This window comes from Otolemur garnettii, unplaced genomic scaffold (assembly GCF_000181295.1).
Source record: "Otolemur garnettii isolate 467f Iridium unplaced genomic scaffold, OtoGar3 scaffold00202, whole genome shotgun sequence".
Classification (NCBI taxonomy): Eukaryota; Metazoa; Chordata; class Mammalia; order Primates; family Galagidae; genus Otolemur; species Otolemur garnettii.
The window spans coordinates 176,940-184,176 of NW_003852597.1; the positions used below are offsets into that span (position 1 = coordinate 176,940).

Sequence of the window (7,237 nt, forward strand, 5' to 3'; positions counted from 1 at the left end):
GCCCCATCACTGCACTCCTGGCCTAGCGCTGAGCTCTCAGTGACACCAACGCCCACTGCTCCTCACACACAAACTTGTTCTTCACATCTCCACACCTCTGCTCATTCAACTGCTTCCTCTTGCTGAAACCGGCCTCTCTCATACTCTGCTGATCAGTTCTTACTCATCCTTCAGACTTAGCTCAGGATGGACCCTCCTCCAGGAAGCCATCCCCACCTGTGCCAGCTGTTTCTAAAATGTGCCTCCATATTGCTCTCTAAGTATGCCTATAATGTATAGTAACTATAGTAACTGCAGTTACTCTGTTATATGCAAATTATCACATCCCCTAGGCCTGGTGGCCATGTATGCAGAAAGGTGAATTAGAAAGATGATAACATTATCCCTTTCATCTGTATGGTACTATGAGGTTTGTACTATTTTCTCATTTTAGAAATTGCAGCAATTAACACTTAGACAGGGACTTGCTCATGGTTACCGTCCTACTGAGTAGCAGAGTCAGGACCTAGTCCTAAATCTGTTAACTATCACACTGTTTGCTGGGGAATCAACATTTATTCCGACTCGGCGCCTATAGCTCAACTGGCTAAGGCGCCAGCTACGTACACCTAAGGTAGCGGGTTCGAATCCCCAGCCCGGACCCGCCAAACAACAATGACGGCTGCAACCAAAAAATAGCCAGGCGTTGTGGTGGGCGCCTGTGGTCCCAGCTACTTGGGAGGCGGAGGCAGGAGACTCGCTTGAGCCCAGGAGTTGGAGGTTGCTGTGAGCTGTAATGCCACTGCACTCTACCCAGGGGGACAGCTTGAGGCTCTGCCTCAAAAAAAAAACAAAAACAAAAACAAAAAAAAACATTTATTCCATAGTCACAACCGCCAAGGGCTGCCATGGCTAGAAGACTATACTATAGCATTGAAGTCACAGCGGCGAGCAGCAGGTGCACCTCCCGATGCAGAGGCTACTCTGTGTGGAGCTGCCCACCACACTCGAGGGCAGTTGGCCTTTTACACATCACAAACTAAACCAACCAAGCAGAACAGTCTTACCGCTTCTTCACCTGCTGGCCCTTAGCTCCTGCCTTCTTGTCCCAAGAAATGGGTTTCTGATCTCCCTCAAGGAAATCCAGTTTATCAGAGAAACCTGTGCATGAAGAAGTATTATGATGAGCACCTCAATATTTTAAGAATGTTGAAACCTCAAAATGGGTCTGTTATTTACTAAATTGATTTTAAAAGACACATCCTGCCCCCTACCCACTCCCAGAACTTAGCTTTAGTAGTCTCACATCAAGCAGGAGGTCTCCAAAGCACTATGTGTTCAAATTAATTCTAAGGCAGCTGGTACATTTCTTGCCCTACATCCTTAGCAGAGAGAAATACTGACCTTTCTGATACTTCTTAATGGCATTCATCATATGTGCTTTCTCCTTTTCTGAAGACCCTCTGTTTGCACCTATGATACGGACACAAGAACAGTTGCTCCCGTGTCAAACCATGATTGAAAGTGTCTACATTCTTAGTAAGAACTCTGTGATTAACATCACTACCATTTAGCATTTACTATAAGACAAAAACAATATTATAGGGTCTAAGCACGTGTTCTGTTTATCTTTATAACAGTTCAGTAAAGTTGCCATTCTTATCCCCTAACCTGAACCACAGAGAGGTAACCTAACTCATCTAAGTCATAAAGCAAGAAAGTGTAGACCTGAGATTCACATCCAGGTAGTCTGACCCCAAAGCCTGCACTGTTACCCTATTGTTCAATCTTGCCAATAACACTCTAAGAAATCGTGGTTAAGTCTACATGCAATTTTCCTCATTAATTGTATTTGGGCAAATTATATCTCTAATCCACTATTCCTAGGCATGAAGATACCAAAAGAGAAGAGGAAAAAAATCTGTCCATGAAACAGATAAGAAGAAAGCATTAAGGACAAAAGGGGACACAAAAATCTCTAACACAGGGTTTCTTAACCAGGACATGGCTGACATGGACAAAATAATTCTTTGTTGAGGTGGGGGTGGCTGACCCTCATTGCAGGATGTATAGCAGTGTCCCGTCTGGGTAGAGACCTTCCAGATGTCAGTAGCTCCCTCTGCCCAGGTGAGAGAACCAAAAGTGTCTCCAGAGAATGACAACAGTCAGTGGGCTGGGGGTGGGCAAATTCACCCCAGTTGAAAACCACTGCTGAAAAAGATCTTCAAGTTAGAAACAGTGAGCAGCTAATATGCCTGACAGGTTTTACTTGTTACAAATTAGATTAGGTGAAACTAATTGCTGGTCTCTTAGAGATAATCTCAGCCACATCCAGATCAGTGAAACAATAAGTCTACAGAAAACTTCTTGCAGAAGACAGGACATAGGCGTCCTCAAACTATGGCCCGCAGGCCCCATGCGGCCCACCAAGGACATTTATCCAGCGGTGTTTTGCCGCCACTGCCCATCCTGCTTAGCAGCTGACTCTTCCCACGGCCCGCAGTCCAGGCCTCCAACGGTCTGAGGGACAGTGAACTGGCCCCTCTTTAAAAAGTTTGAGGACCCCTACAGCATATTCTTGCTCCACTGACGATATGTCAGTGAAATGAAACCAATAGTGGACAAAGTTCTGCAGCGCGGATCATGCCCAGTCGTGTGCAAAATGGTACAAAGTAATAACTCTCCACCCAATACTCCTCACATTCATTTCATTACATTTTTAATGTAACATTCATTTGTTAATTTTAATTCCCATCATTTTCTTACTTGGGTGACCATGAAATATAAAAGGAAAACCAAGAAATGTGCTATAGGTATGCTTGATCTGTTTTCACATTAGAACTCAAACACTCATGGTTTGAACACAGGCCCCACTTGTTTTCTTTCAGATTGGGTGACAATCATTAGTAAAATTTCTTCAGGGACTTGATAATCGCAGAGAAGGCCAGTGAGCCCCAAACCAGGATGCATCTCAGCATAACTTGGGAGGCTTTCTGGGGGAAGAAAACACACACAGATTCCCAGAGATTCTGAAGCCCAGACATCTGTTGTGAAAGATTGCCCCTGCTGATTATGCTGTGAGGTCAGGGATGGAAACCTCTGCTATCCACCCAACTCTTCACTGCATGGGTGCGAAACTAGAGCCCAGGGAAGTGAATGACTCCCCTGCAATCTCCACGCTACTCCTGGTGACATGCGGCTCTCAAAGCAAGCCTGTGCTCATGAATGGACACCAGCACATGCGCCACTGTGAGACAAGAAATACACCATCTCACACACAGGGCTGGGGGCCGAGCAGACCACAGCCATCTGATCTGACAAATACACTGGGCCTCATCCTGCTCCCTGCACATTTTCCTGCTCACCTTCTTTCCATATTTCCTAAGTGCTCACAGTGGCTTGGCCTTTTCCAACTTCTCCATAGCAGCCTGCTTATTGTGCAGCTTCTGTTGAATCCAAAATGCAAAGAGTTGTCAGTTTTTGTTATTGGAATTTGGGGTGGCCACTACTTAGGGTTCACTGGAACAGGGAATAGATAGTTTACACTCTGGAAACTATGGGACTTGTAAACCATCTATTTCAACCCCCATGTTTTCCACATGAGCACAATGAGGCCCACAGGCTGAGCACTGTGCAAGGGATCAAATGTGTCAGTGGTGGAGCCAGAGGTTCAAAGTGACCTTCCCGCTCCCAGTGTGTATCTTAGAAGGAAGACTGACTTCTCCCTCTTCCTGCTGTCTGCACACTGAGGTTAAGCCAGCGTGCACCTCACTGCCCTTCTTCAATGCACCACACACAGAACAAACTCAAGCAGATGCCTGGCCTCTTCCAACACATACATATTTCAGTGGAAAGATGAGAGGCTGTCAGTGTGTACAGAATTAACAGTAAAAATTTGTACAGAGACATGTCTAGGGTCAACTCTAGATTAGCTTCTCCAGGTACCAGCTAGATAAGCATTCCATAAAATCCACTTTGAGATACAAGAGTACTATTAAAATATACATTGTCCATGAGGGATTGGCTCCAGGATGTTTGTGGGTACCAAAATCTACCAATACCATAATAATTATCTATAACCTATATGCAGCCTCCCATATACTTTAAATCACATCTCTAGGGTTACTTTTAGTACCTAATACAATGCCTACACTTCACTTCATTCTTGTGGATTCAATATAGTGCTCAGCACATAGCAAATTCATGTTTTCTTTTTGGAACTTTGTGGAATATCATTTCCTCAATTAATTTTGGATTTGTAGTTGGTTGAATCCACACATGTGGAACCCATGGATTCAGAGGGCCAACTGTATCTTAGATTAGATGTTGGCAGTTCTCTTTCTCCCAAAGTAAAATGAGGACCAAGTTCTACTTAACTCTAAGTTACACTATCTCTGAAACACACATTAATCCCTCATTTTATTTATTTATTTATTTATTTATTTTTATTTTTGATTTATTTAATTTATTTTTAGACAGAGTCTCACTCACTTTGTTGTCCTCAGTAGAGTGCAATGGCATCTTAGCTCATTGCAACCTCAAACACTTGGGCTCAAGCAATCCTCTTGCCTCAGCCTCCTGAGGAGCTCAGACTACAGGCTCCCGCCACAATGCCTGCTTATGTTTAGAGATGGGTTCTTGTTCTTGCTCAGTGTGGTGTCGAACTCCTGAGCTCAAGCAATCCACCTGCCTCAGAGTGCTATAATCCCTCAATTAATAGGAAAGAAAATTGAGGCCCAGAGAAAATTATTATCTACAAGCCATAGCTCTGTTCACTGGCAATGCCCGGACAAGAACTGTTGTCCTCTCTACCCACTGCTATCTATGATTTGCAGATAGACCAAGGCAGCTAGGAAATGCAAGGACCCCTCTTTATCTTGGGAACCAAATTTCTCACAGTACCTACTCTCTTCTTCATTGTCCAGATTAGGAAAATGTCATTCTTTTTTTTTTCTGTGATGTGGGATGAAGATTTAGATATTTCTCACTACCAAGGGAGCCAACTTTTCTCAAATCACATTTGAGCAATTAACTCATTTCTCACCAACTTGTAATAGCTGTTTCATTAGCTATGGGGCTCTTGTTATGAAAATCATAATCTGGTACTAAGACTCAAGGTTGTCATGAAAGTAGAATGAGATAAATTGATGTGAAATAGTTTCTTTTCTTTTCTTTTTTTTTTGAGACAGAGCCTCAAGCTATCCCCCTGGGTAGAGTACTATGGCATCACAGCTCACAGCAACCTCCAACTCCTGGGCTCAAGCGAGTCTCCTGCCTCTGCCTCCCAAGTAGCTGGGACCACAGGCACCTGCCACAACACCCGGCTATTTTTTTGGTTGCAGCCATCATTGTTGTTTTGGCAGGCCCAGGCTGGATTCGAACCCACTACCTTAGGTGTATGTGGCTGGTGCCTTAGCCACTTGAGCCATAGGTGCCAAGCCGAAAATGTCATTCTTATATTTATCTAACTGGTAGTGACTGGCATGACTCTGAAGTGGACAGTCTCAGGAAGAGGCCATTGTTCTACATGCTTCCCATTATTGGGCTGCTACCCCATACCATAATGATATTATAAGTCATTTTAGAGATGAGCAAATTGAATATACTTAAGTAGAGAGGCCTCGCTTTCCAGATAACAGCATCCTGCAACTGCTGATCAGACTTCGCCATATCTACAAAAAAAATCAGTTGGCTGCTTAGTAGGGATTTTGAGCTGATAAAAGTGGGGTAATATTGCGAGCCCTGAGGTCTGGTGTTGACAGCATCTCAGATTGTAGGACAAAATGTGAAATGAGGTAAGGGACAGAAGTCTTAACCTTCCTTCTTGCTGTCCCTCATGAGTTATCCAAGCTCAGAAGGACTCTCAACATCTAACCTTTATTGGCAAGGACAAATCAATGAACAAAAACTGGATTAAACCTCACTAGCTTGGTCTAGAAGAAATTTATCAGTACACCATTTTTAAAAAGGGGAGGTGTTGCTAAAAATAAATCAGTAGTTTAGGAGAATGACCCTGCTAAAGGTACCCATTAACACACAAACTAATGTCAATTATGTATTCATAAGTAATCACAAGAAAAGTCCACTCAAGAGCCTTCCATAAGCAAACTTCTGCTCTAATAACCAAATGCACACACTCAAAAATACTTCAATAGAGAGTATCTCAAAACAGCCCACAGATGGAACTGTGACTGGTAGACCAAGGAGCTCTTCTGTCAACCAGGGAGAATCTCTTAGCTCTTCTTAGTCAAAAGATGCAGTCCTCCCCACTCACAGGCTTATGCAACTCCCTGGTCCTTCTGAGGAGTGCATTTGAGAACAAACATACAAACTCATCTCCCGCTGGAAGTCCTCTTCTGTATTAACAATTCTCTGGTCCTTATTCTGAAGTGTCAGCATCCCACATCTACTGATCCCTGGCACAGGACTCAGGGTCACATCAAGTTTTTCAGCCCATTCTGGATCCCTCTTGAACTCAGTCAAACATTGTTGAGGCCTTTCTAAGAAATTCAGACAGTTCCCTCATAAGAAGGGAACCCTGAGTTTGTCTTTCCCAAGCCCAGGGTGCTGGGACTACAGACAGAACACTAATCTCCAATACCAAGACAGATAATTGACCCTCTTAGCTATGCGCAGGTTGTGTCTTTTCTGGGAGGAGAATCGTTCTCCCAAGCACAACAGTGCCCCGTGAGCATGGTGTCCACGTTCCCCTTGGCCCAGCACCTCAGCTCACCATTTCGTTCACTGCTTTCTTCAGCCCCTCTAGGACGACACTGAGAGCTGACTTCAAAAGCACTGAGGGTGAAGCCCATCGTCCCGTCCTGCCCCGAACCCACACGTGGGCGAAGTCTATCGGGAAAACGCATCCTGCAACTGCAGTCAGAACCAGAGGAGTAAACCTCCCCGATCCTGCGCCCAGCCCCGCTAGCTCAGCTGAAACCTACCTCTGTCAGTGACTAGAGAATCACCGGAATGTCCAAACCCGAGACCGGTGAAGTGTCCATCTAGCAGCACGCAGTCCAACACCTCTGACAGATGACAGAGTACCCCGAGGGGACTTCAACTCAGCTGCCAGCCCTCGGCGGCCCCAACAACTCTCCCTGTCCCTCCACATGCCGCCAGCCTCACCAGCGCCAGCTACAGAGGGCCATTGCTCAACTTCTTCATCCAGACTTGCTCTAGCTGCAGACCCACACTTCATCTTTGCTTAGGGTGACCAGATTTTAACATTTTGTTAAGCGGGACAACATGGGGGGGG

At 44.8% G+C, this 7,237-nt stretch overlaps 1 pseudogene; it reads right to left on the reverse strand.

Annotated features, from left to right (window-relative positions):
- Window positions 1–1,042: 1,042 nt before the first annotated feature.
- Window positions 1,043–6,983, reverse strand: LOC100952474 (annotated as a pseudogene).
- Window positions 6,984–7,237: the final 254 nt, after the last annotated feature.